The 13,078-nt window shown below is 37.0% G+C and overlaps 1 pseudogene; it reads right to left on the bottom strand.

The window, feature by feature from the left end:
* Positions 1-6,895: 6,895 nt before the first annotated feature.
* On the bottom strand, positions 6,896-7,201 carry LOC112304498 (cysteine-rich PDZ-binding protein pseudogene; annotated as a pseudogene).
* Positions 7,202-13,078: the final 5,877 nt, after the last annotated feature.

The raw sequence follows: 13,078 nt of genomic DNA on the forward strand, positions 1-13,078 counted from the left end.
GAGTTAATTTATAATGAATTCATTTTATGAGGATCCAACCAGAAGGTTGAATGCCTAAATAGTTTTGATTCCGTGGTAGTGTTATTTAGCGAGACAGGTTTGTAAATTTAAAATGTTCTGCTAATTGGGTCAACTTGACCAGTGATATTCTATTTTTTGATTTAGAAAAAAGCTGTGATATTTTGAAAGCTAAAAGCATTAATGTAAGCTTTCCTTCTACTATTAAGGAGAGGAAAACCCATAATAATATTAATCCTTAAAAAATGCCCACTATACAAATGGACACTTGCTTCATTATCTTATCCAGTCCATCAAGGTAAGAGCACCCCAAACAGACCAAGTACATCCTTTGGCACCATTTACAGTAGTGCTCCATTGAGGTGTGGTTAGAATACTGATAGAATTAACTGATATTTTCACTCCCTCCACATCCCAAAGCATATCTATATTAGCCAGTAGATTCTAATAGTTTTGCTACTTAGAACATTTAGACTTAAGATGTTGAATCATGGTACCATCAACTTATTTTATCTTCACTGTATTTCTAGACAGGGCATTGTAGATGAGCATACTTGTCATCATTTTCACCTATTTCAAAATGTTGAGGATGTACCTCTCAAATAGATTGTTTTATCTACCTTTTTCCTTCTCCCACTTACATTATACCCATTCCTCCTGATCTCACATAAATGATGGTTCTTTTTCAAGTAAACTTTCTTTACTTCTGCTGAGAGCAATATTTCAGAATTTTTCAACCTTGCCACTAAATTGTAACTTGGTCACATGGCAAAAAGTCATATAGTCCCTTGTTTTCTTAGCACAGATTCACAGTGATTTGACATAGAAATAGTTTTGATTTAGAAATTATATGGACATCTGAGTACATAGACAACATGCTTTTTAAGGGGAGAAAACATTTTACATTTTACACAGTAACTTTTCTTTCTGAAAGGGTAGATAGCATTTTCACTTTTGACTCCCTTAAATGGGGCTTCTCAACCTCTTGAGCTGAACAAGACTTGAGCTGAGAAGACTGTTCTGTGTCCGATAGTAAGTTCATTAGCATCCCCGTCTACTACACACTAAACACCAGTAACACCTTCTGAGTTGTGGAAACAGAAAATATTTCCAGACATGGCGAAAAGGCCCCTGGAGGGAAAAATCAACCCTGGGGAAGAGCAACTGCTTTAAAACAAATCTAAAACAAATATATCATATTTTCAGGTTAAAATTCCTTTTATATTTCCCGAAGGAGCGCAGTGAATTTTCATGCAATAATCTATAAAGCTATCTTGACAAAGCATATTAGACACATGAAATAGAGATACTATTTTATTGATATAATAACTAGTCTTCCCAATATGATGAATGTGGTTTTTACATTACATTTTAAAAGAGTAACTTTCAAAATTATGTTGCCCAGAGTAGTTGTATCTTGGCATGTTAAGCTTGAATAGTACTTCTATTGCCTTTGTACTAATATGACACATTGTACGAAGGTCAAAATGTGCTCTTGTATGCCAGTGCAGGTGAAGAAGGGCAGCAGTGTCTTTGGAGCTGAACATTTGTTCACTTCTCCCACATATTCACATAATCATATCACCTTAGGCTGTCTCTATTTAACAATACAACCATCTGAACAAGGAGAAAAGTCAAAAAGCTGCATAAAAGATGAATTCTATTTAGCCCTGGCTGGTGTGGCTCAGTGGATTGGGCACCAGCCTGTGAACCAAAGAGTCACCAGTTCAATTCTCAATCAGGGCGCATATCTGGATGTGGGCCAGGTCCTCAGCAGGGGGTGCATGAGAAGCAACCCCACATCGATGTTTCTCTGCCTCTTTCTCCTTTCCCCTCTGTCTAAAAAAATAAACAAGTAAAATCTTTTTAAACAGATGAACATTCTCACTGATTGTTTTTCACTGTCTGCGTGCAAAGATTCCCTGGATCTTTTATGTTTATGATTGTCTTTACTGTTAAGAGGTGAAAAAAATTACACTGTCATAATTGAGCAGTAGGTAAAAGATGAATTAATTGGTCATTTGGATGGAATCAAATCAGTTAGCTGAACTAGAAAATGTGCTTAAATATATTTCAGTGAAGGTTGAATTATATACATCAACAGAGACATGTTCCCCTTTTAAAATTGTCTTATAATTAGTCTTTAATTAACATCACCCTATCTTCTTCTATTCCTGATAAATCCATCCGAAAACTGAATTCCAGAAAACTTAAAAGAAAATGCATTCACGTTGAAAAATGCTGGCTAAAGCGTGATGGGCAAATATTTTACACTATTTCTATATATTATCCATTACTCTAAACGAAGAAAAAAAGTTACTTCAACCAAAACTAGTAAGCTTAACTTACTGAACTAGTAAAATTAGATTGCAGAAAACTTAGTTTATTTTTTAAAATCACTTACTTTAAAAATCATTTTACTTCTATTTTTAGGATGATTGCTTTATTGTTTTCCCTTACAAAATGAGATGTGATACATGCTTAAACTATTGATAAAATATCATTTGTCTTTTATTGCATAATTACTTACTTGCATCATACTGAAATTACACATTAAGGAGAGGTAACAATAGCTTGCTCAGCATGATTAAAAGTTTACTGAGCGTTAGTTTTGCTTTTACATGATGTTTGATTTCAGGGAAGGTATGAAGTAAGATTTAGTGAAAGCATTGGAATGAAAGCATTTATCTCTAGTATAACTGACAAAAGATCATGAACCTCTGTTGGAAAAGGGACTTCTTTAATATTTTGTAATTGTTTAGCATCAAGAAATGCCTCCCCTGGTAAATTAGCCCAGTTGGTTAGAGTGCTGTCCCAACACGCCAATGTTGCAGGTTTGATCCCTGGTCAGAGCTAAACCCATGGTCAAGAATCAACCAATGAATGCATAAATTAGTGGAACAACAATGATGTTTCTCTCTCTCTCTCTCAAATCAATAAAATTTAAAAAAACCTATGAAAAACAAATGCCTCTTTTTTGTAACCTAAAATGAAAAAGAATTGGAGTATGCACATATATAAGACCCAGCAGATATATTTCAGAGTCACTCTTGATATTATAATCCTACCACTTAAAAGTGAATTATTTCAAAAAATATTGCAATCAAGACATAAAATATAGTAGACAGTCAATATGAAGAATGCCAGCAAAATATCATATAGACCATGCATTTTTCCTTGTTAAAGTCTTATGTGAGTCATGAATTATGCAAAACTACCAAGAGATCCTATTAAAAAGGTAATACATCTTCAGGATCCTAAGACATGAAAGACCATTTGAGCTTTTCTCTCAAGGTTATTACAGAGTTATCAGAAATCCTCAGAGTCTGAAAGTTTTAAATGAAAGAAAGAGAGTGAGGATATATTGCAAATTATACGCTGGTGGAAGAGAAACACTAGAGAAAAATAACTTGATGAAGTGTAGAATTATTTATTTAGTAGGCTACTCATTTGTTCCAAAATGCAGTTTTTAAAGTAATACCTGACTGTAGCAGGGTTGTCACTGGTTAGGGCGTGTACTTTGGAGAAGTTTTCATTAATAGACATACCATGTCACACAGTAAGAACTTATTTGAACTTATATTGCAGAATTCAGTGTATTTTTAGATATCTCATTTAATGTTTTAAAGTATGATGGTCAACTCACTAGAATTATTGGGAATAGAACTGCCAGTCAAGCATGAGTTAGGAGACCCCGATTAATTATGGGAATTCACAGAAGGGTAGGTTCAGATCGTCTGTTATGGTCAAGAGTCTGGTTTTAACACTTCAAATCAGCACCCTTTCTGGAAGCCATTCAGACTCTTGGATGAGATGTAGAAAGGCTGGGTAGTCAACTAGTTGTTTCCTTTTTACACTCCTACCCAGTTATTAGTTTTCTCTTTACTCTCTATTGATTGTAGCAAAACTAATGCTGATGATTTCAGTACGATGTATGAGCAGAAACATATTAGTAGATAATTTGGTTAGCCAAGAAGAGAAATGACAAAATGCCTACAGGCACAATTTAAACAATATAATTTTTACCCTACAGTATGTCTAATTTCAGTGATTTTGTACAGGGTGTTGTTAAGTTTTCTAAAACACACACACACACACACACACATAGTTTTACTTTAAATAAATGTACATTACCATAGCAATTAGAAAGCAAAAGATTGTTAAGAAACAAAGCATAACATTAAACGTGACGCTGCTATTTCAAATGCTTGGAAACATTTAATTTAATCAGTTTGGGAATATATTCTGGAGGGTTTATGTATCAACACACACACACACACAACCTCGATGCTTTATGTTACCATTATTGTTCTGCAATGACCATATTCCTTGTCATAACCCGAGTTTTCACTGAAAATGGTCAAAAGGGTAGCAAGGGAAAGTTGTTCGACCCTCAGCCTTCAACAGTCCCGGAGCTCAAGAACCAAGAGCTGGCCTGTATTGGTTGAGGCAGGGGCTTTGGAGCAGAACCGGCTGTGATCTCAGGGGAGTAGCTTGACCTGTCTGAGCTCCTAGTTGTCTTCTCTTCAGCGCAGGGATAAGACGACAGCGTGGCGTGCAGAGCTGTTGTGATGTGTGCGGTCCTGTGCCTTCAGCTGTTCCGCTTTGAATCATGGGGGCTCCGCTCCTGCCAGCTGTGTGCTCAGTCCCCAAGTCATCCGCAATGCTTGCCCACGGCAGGCAAAATGGGGGACTCTAGAGCGATAGGAAAGGGGAAGCCAGGGTAGCTCCCTGCCTCTCTTTATTAGTTTGCTAGGACTTTCATAGCAAAATACCACAGTCTGGCTGCCTTAGGAAATGTGTTCTTCCACAGTGCTGGAGGTTAGAAGTCCAAGATCAAAAGTGTGGGCGTGTTTCTTTTCTGTGAGGCTTGCATTTGGCTGCCTTCTCACTGTGTCCTCCTATGATTTTTCCTCAAGTGGCACTCATATTTTCTCCCACAGCATTGGTCACATCTTTTCAGTCTTTTGGGGGTCTCCTTCCTAGACTGAACAGCTTGCTTTTTGGAGCATTCCATCCTCTGCTTGGCCTCCTCTGTATAGCTTTATGCACCAGTCCTTACTTATAACCATGCCATTATTCGCTACTTATATTTAAAGACTCACAGATACTTATGTCTGAACCAGATATTTTCCTCAGGCATCACTCGTTTATATAATTAACTATGTGAACTATTTACTAATGGAAGACCTTACAGGCAGGCGAATATATAAATATGTGAATTAAACACTTTGCATTCCCCCCAAACTTGTCCCTATAGCTGTGAATAATTCCACCAGCCAAAATTTTTCTGAGCCTCAAATCATCTACTTCCAATACCTTTTTGATCAAAGTATACATTGATATCTAATTATATCACAGAATACATACAATCTCCTCTCCCCATTAACATTACTACAACCTTTCTCACAACCACATAATTTTATTATTTTTTATTTAGTAATTTGCAAATACCCATCTCATCTCCCTGCCCATCTTCTTTCCCACCTTCTGCCTTGGGCACACATTCTCCACCCTAAACCATGTTTTACACACAAATATGAGCAGTTGCATTCTATTTAAAATAATCCCATAAGTTTCCTAATAACTAAAGGATGAAACTCATGTTCTTATTATAGCTATAAGGCACATTATGCCTTGTTTTCTTCACACACTTCCAAGCTGAGTCCATTATTTTATGTTTTTTTTCCTGTCTTCATAGCTAATGTTATTTATTATATTTTATGTTATCCTTGTGATCTTTCTGTATATTAGTAATAATGTATCCCAGGAACACTATTTAGAAAAATGTATACAGTTACATCTTTGTTTTCAGAATTTTAAAATAAAAATGCAATGTCTGTACTATGCCTATCATGCTATCTATTCTACACTTTTTACAGTGATACTTATACACACTGCCCTTGACATTAGGGAACACTCTTTCTGTGTCCCCCCCTAGCAGGCTGCAGGTTTCCAGAGCAGAAGTTCTGAAGCTCTGAAGGAAGCATACCAAGAATCTTTCTTTGAAGATATATGCATGCATTTTAAGAATGTTAAGAATCAAAATGTTTGCTTTGTTCTACTTATTTCTTTTTATCTGGGGGGGGCGTGGCATTAATGAAGTTTCACTTTTTGCTTCAAAGAACTTTCCCAAAGTGTGGCGATTGGTTTCCATTAGACAGCTTCACAATAAGCATTGTTCTGGCTTTCATAACAGTGTGAAGTCAAGATCATGTGCACAACATGTGTTTCCCCCAAATCCAGTGCATTCATTTGGATATATCTGTGTTGTCCCTTGTGTTCTTATTCTCATATGAAAGGTATTAGGACTATGGCTTCAAGGAAGAATTTTTAAAAGACCATGTATATAACTTGTGTTTGACTTGGGTCTGGGCTGATTTCTAAGGAACCATTCAGCTATAATGGTCTTACATACTTAAATACCCTGTGAAGTTGCTATTAATTAAGGGACTGCTGATTCTAAGACTAGGCAACCAACAACAGAATGAGGGGAAGAGTATAAATCTGGATGTCAATTTCTGAGCAAATTATAATAATCTCCTTTTTCACTTCTGCAATATCTATAAGTAAAGTAGAGAGGATAATAAGAATTATATGAATACTATTAAATAAAAAGTGCATACAAAACTGGAACAATAGTTTTTTTGTTAAATTTGCCACTTATTCTAGTTCAATCAGATGCTTGTAAGGCAAAGTAGATACATTGCTGTTATTCAGAACTTCTTGAGAGTGAAAGAATGAATACCAGTCAACTTCACTGGGTTTAAACTTCATTGTCTTACACATGTTATTTTGTAACCTGAACATCTCTGATACGCTTTGAACATTTAAAGCAGAAAGCAAAATCATATAGAAAGAAACTGCATTAATACATCTAGACAGACATTTGCTTGTAGTTTTTTTGTATCCACTCCTTTTATTCCACACTTTGCACAGATGCCCTTTCTGTAGGCACAGCCCTGGCGATAATTAGAACCTGGATGGTGCACAGAACTTTTACAGATTCTGCAAGTGGAAAACTTATATTTTCCATATGGATTGAATCTTGTTTCTTTGAGGTCAAAGCTTTATTTTCATTCAGCTTTCTTCCACCACTTTCTGTGGTGTTCCTTGCACCACCTTTCCATGTATCCGAAGTGATAGTGGTCCCACGTTTCTTTTCTCATTTTTCACACACCATTCTTCTAAGGACAGTTTCTTCAGCCACAGTAGCAGCAGCAACTTTTATATTTTAATTATGCTCTCTAGTCATACAAACAGAACTAGTATGGAAGTAAATAAATACACCATAAGATCACCATTTAGCAACTTTGCTTCTGTTTCCTTTCTGTCTGGGGTCCCTTTACAATTCTTCTTTCCCCTCATAACTCAAGGCAGAGTTTTTGATTGATTCTTCATGTACTCTTGAAACTGTCATGCTAAGCAAAGTAAGTCAGACAGAAAAAGTTAAGAACCCATGTGATTTCACTCATATGTAGGATATAAAACTGAAAGGAACAAATGAACAAATAACAACTCATAGACATAGACAACAGTATGGTAGTTATCAGAGGAAAGGGGATGGGAGGTAATCAAGGGTAAAGGGGATCAAATACATGGTGATAGAAGATGATTTGACTTAGGGTGGTGGGCACACAATGCAATATATACATCATGCATCATAGAAATGTATACCTAGAAACCGATATAATCTTATTAACCAATGCCATCCCAATGCATTTCATAAAACCTTTTAAAGATTTAATTTATATGCATCTACTGTTAGAAGGCCTTTGTTGATTGCTCAGTCTTTATAAGTTTTAAAGATTAAAAAGTAGAGGATTGTTATTTACTATAGTAGCTTGGTGTATTCAACCTTTGTTTTGTTCTCTATGTTACAAAATCTAGGAAGCTAATTTTATTCCCCAGACTGACTGCCTTGTGACCAAGGTTATGAATATTATTGAGGTTCTGTTAATCAAATGCAATCTCACAAAATCTGAATTTGTCGTCCACTTACAAAAAGAGAAAATGCCACCACTACACACCAATGAGCCATCCACTTATAATTAATGGTAAGGCGGGGTACTAGAACTGAATAAGGACACAATGGGTCCCTGATCCATGGGCAGCGGTGGCAATGATATATTTCTGGAGACAACACCTCCAGCAATGACTTATTAAGCCCCCACCTTCCTGAATGTAGCACAGAGGGACCCAATTTTTCTGGAAATCTTAGCCAGATCTTAGAACATGCTGCTCTGGGTTTACCAATAGTTGTGTAAACTATTCCTTACCTTAAACCCCATTCTGCTTAAAAGAGCTGCGTATCTTCACAACAATTCTACCAGGTAAATAACATAGTTTCCATTTTATAGATAAAGGTAGTGAGGTCCAGAAAATAAACCTTCCAAGTTACACAGAGAATAAGCAGTCCATCCAGAAAATGTACTCAGGTACTTTCTCCCAAATTCTGCCTAAATGTCTACCATCTAGAATTTCTTCGATGTTGTCAGATTTGCTTGAGTCTTCAGTCTTGCAGAAAGTGAACTTGATTTTTTAAAAATATTTTGGACCCCTGCCTTTCTAGCTGTAGATTCTCATTGAAAGAGTTCACACCAGAATGGCATCTGTCAACTGCAACCGCGGATGCATCTCTTCCAGAGGTGGAAATGTTTATGGTGGCCTACCCAGTACTGTTTCTTTTTTTTAAATTTTGCGCTGTAGTAGTTCTGGAAGGGAAGCCTGAGCATAATTAAATATTACTTGGTTATTCAGCATGGAATAATAGTGAAAAAATTGAAGGACTAAAATGTTTAATGACTTCTGTGTCCATAAAGGGTATGGCCTTGAATATGGGAGTGGATTATTGAAAGTGATTTGACTTTAATATCTTGCACAACTCTTAATAATATGTAAAATTAAATTTAGCAGTAAAACTAGAATAATTAAAAACAATTTGGTTAAGATTTACACTCCCATGGATAGCTATTTGAATAAACTGTCTACATTTGCTTTTGTGATTCTCTGGCATTGTAACTTTTTCCCATTAGCCAACCTTTCTTTTGAGTAGCCACTTCCTTCTGTAGATCTGATGCAGGCTGTGGGGCCATTGTCCAGAGAGGGATCTATAGGAGCTACTATAAAGGACACAAGGACAAAATAAAGGGGGACGGTAGAGGTGGGGGAGGGAGGTGGGACTGGCTGGGGTGGGGTGGAGGGATGGGGAGAAAATGCAGACAATTGTAATTGAATAAAAATAAATAAATAAATTTTAAAAAAAGAAAAGAAAAAAATTGATATATTGTTGCTTACGGCTTCAGGCTGCGGAGCCACTGTTTCTAAATTCATTAACACTCAAAAGGTAATGTTTTCTTATGGTACCATAAATTGCTTAGGGTTACCTGAGGGTCAACTCCCTTATCCCAATACAAGCATTCACTGCCCTTAATGCTGATCATCCAATGTCTCTCCAATTAGAATAAAACTTCAGACTGTATCCTATTCATTTTTGTAGCCACAGTTCTTAGCAGAGCACAGCACAGGATCCAAACATACCCAGATATCATTCTGAATAAAATGATAATATGTTTGAAGGGACTTTGCCAATCACATGAGATATTAATGTTGCGAGGTTTGTTGTTCACATATACCTTCAGGGTTTAAAGATCATTTCAATTTTTTTCAAAGAGCAAATTATTAGAAAAAGTTTTATGTTCTTTATTTTTTATGCATTTCCATAGTGCTAGCTCCCAAGAACTTGATATTGCGTTATCAATTTGAGCACATAGATAAGGGGAAAATAGATAAATACATGTTATTTCAGTACTTCACATGTCAAAATTGCTCCTTAAATGCATTCTGAAAAACATGAATACTCAATTGCCTTATTTGCCATATCTAAGGATGAACAAACTAAAGAAAATATATGATTAATTTAAAGTATCTCTATGAAAGTAACAATTTATTTCTACTATTGTATCATAAATATGCGTGATGATCTTACTAACTGATTCAATCTAATTAGTGTCAAAGGCAAGGTACATGTTCTGGATAAAAGACTACATTCAGCAATATCCATTGGACCTCAGGTACATGTAATGAGACACATTTTTCAAAGAAATATTTTCATTGAGAGGACTTCTGAAAAAATGTAGTGAAATGCCAGTTCAGTTTACTCCAACAAATATTTTCTAAGAATTTATCACATATATATAATGTACTAAATTCTAGGTAAGCACAAGTGAATTAACAGCGAACTCATCAAAGACTTTACAGTAGGAAAATTAGATACTTAAAAAGAAAATTTTAATTACATGTGACAAGTACAAGGGTAGAAGTCTCATAGGGAATTATGGAAGAAAAGAGAAGGATATTTAACCCTGCCTTGAAGACTGAAGTTGGTATAGTGACAAAAACATGGAAAATTACTGGTTATGGTGTATCTGAGCTAATGTAAAGAATGAGAAGTCTAAATCCAAGAGAATGGGGAGGATCCAATCCTTTTTACAGACCAGGGACTTGAAAAGTTGCACAAACGTGAAACTGCTTAGCGGGCCATGGAACCCAATATAGATCGTCAAAGTTGGAGTGTAAACTGTGAGAGAGGGAACAGGGAGGGATGACATCTCTTGTCAGTGACAGAAAGCATCCACTGCATGGAAACCCCTGTGTGCCAGCAGTAAGACTGGGTGGTGGGAGCTGCAGAATATTGGGTGGTGGGAGCTGCAGAATATTGGGTGGTGGGAGCTGCAGAATATCATCGCAGATGCAGTGTGTTTTGCACAAAGAAGATTCCTCTTTTTAAATTTTTTTTTGTTGTTTAATTACAGTTGTCCCCATTTTTCTCCTGTTACCCTCCTCCCACCCTACCCACCCCCACCTCCCACATTCAATCCTCTCCTTGTTGTTTCGTCCATGGGCCCATTAGGCATGTTCTTTGACTTGACCCTTCCCCTTCTTTCCCCCCAGTTATCCCTCTCCCCCCACACCTCTGGTCACAGTCAGTTTGTTCTTTATTTCCAGAGACATGGAAATAAAGATGTTCTATGAAAGCAATTGCCTTATTACAAGTTGTGCAAACATTTAGTAATAGAGGCATCATGATAAAAATTAGGACCCATTAATTTGCATGTAAATAATTAACTAATGTAAACCTTTTTAATATTTAAATATTATTGAATTGTGTCGTAGACAACATTTGAACCTGAGAAGTATAGAACAGAGTGCCAGGAGGAAGTTTTCCCTGGTGGGCTACATTTGTATCCTATTATTCTGTGAAAAGGTTCTTCCGGACCTGGTCAAAATTATAACTGGTGGAGCCTCCAGGCTACCAGGCAGTCTGAAACTAAAGGTGAAAAACTGAGGTTACAAGCTACATGGTGAAGTTGAAAAAGGTCTTTCTCACTGTCGTTGAAACAAATCTCACACAGAATATTGCAATGGGCTCCTTAATTTGTCATCTGCTTTTATACACTTCTCTGCACATGATCTTTTTCTCAACTGCAGCCAAAATATGCTTTTAAAACATCAATTGTATCCTAATTGTATCCTTCATTTCTATGCTCAGTTTACAACCCTTTAATGGATTAGCACTTCACTGAAGATTGAAAATTAAATCTTGAACATGGCCTGTGAGACTTTGGCTGCTCTGTTCCCTGTAAGAATCTCCAGCCTCAGGCCCTGCTCCGAGGAACCCCTTGTTCTCCCAAAACCAGCCCCGTTGGCCTGTTTTGTCTGTCACTTCACTAAACTGTTGTGTGAAAAGCTGTCTCTGTGAAAAATGTTTGCCCTACTCTCCTCAAACTCTGCCCTTCTTTTATGAAGTTCACTTGTAATAGCTTTTAGATCTCACTTAAATGGTTTCTTACTTCTAGGAACCTCCACCAATGTCTTCACTGGCCCAACTGTCTGTAGGATGCCTCTCACAGTTACATTTACCCCCTTCTTGCAAACATTTACTATAGGTTGTAACTTTACATGTTGTTATCATTTAAATAATTTCTCATGTCCTTTCTAGATATTATGTTCCATGAAAACAGGGACCATAACACCTTTTGTTCATCCTTTTATTTCACAGCAATGCCTAACATATAGCAGCGATAACAAAAAGTTCAACTCAAACTTTACACTGAATCAAAGTGCAGAACTTGTTTTCTCAAAGATTTGATGGTTCATATAAAACTTTAAACCTGATGACTGGTAAATGGTTCTCTGGCTGGTGCCTACGACATGAAGTGTGTGAGGGGGTGGATATTGAAGGACGCTTTTTGAGCCTTGGCCAATTTTTCACCAGAAGAAGGGGTGGTATGAGGATGGGGTTCTTTCTTTTCTCTCAAGTTTAGCCAGAGAGCGTTCCAACTATGCCATTCCTAGTGCTTATCATGTACTTTATGTAGTTGGAAGAGCACGGAGATTCAATGACATGAGGAAGGAGGGTTAAAACTTGGAAGTCACTACCCAGTAACAGTGGACTGAAAGTGTGTGATTCCTGGATCTCAATGGGAGACGAACTGCCAAGGTAACAGGACCCCAACCATGGGGTCTGTAATCTGCTCCGCAGGGAAGAGGTGCTACAGTGTGTGAATCTGCAGTGGCCGCTGAAAGACAAGCAGGGTCCCTGCCGCCACCATTGAAGAATCATGCAAGTGTGAGAGAACAGGCCTCGAACATTTACTACTCAAGGGAATGGAATGCAAAGCCGTCTTACATGGTAACCAATGAGTTAGCACTATTTGACTCCCTCACCTTGTATCTCCCCAGTCTCTGTTTCTGATGGAGTTAAAATAGCAGAAAAAGAAAGGGAAATTGGTGAGTGGTAACTGGAAGGTGAAGTATCGTGGCTCATGAGAGCTGGCTTCAGCTGGGAAAAAAGAAATCTTACCATTGAATGATTATTACAGTGTTGATTAATATATTGGATATTTTTAATTACAGTGGAAACTCAGTTCTCAAACTTAATTCTTTCTGGAAAACTGCTCAAGAAGCAATTTGATTGAAAACCACATCTTCTAAGAGATGTGTGACTAATCATACAGGTGTCAGCGTGAAAAGGTTGTTGGGGAAAGAATTGAGACCT

This window comes from Desmodus rotundus, chromosome 2 (assembly GCF_022682495.2).
Source record: "Desmodus rotundus isolate HL8 chromosome 2, HLdesRot8A.1, whole genome shotgun sequence".
Classification (NCBI taxonomy): domain Eukaryota; kingdom Metazoa; phylum Chordata; class Mammalia; order Chiroptera; family Phyllostomidae; genus Desmodus; species Desmodus rotundus.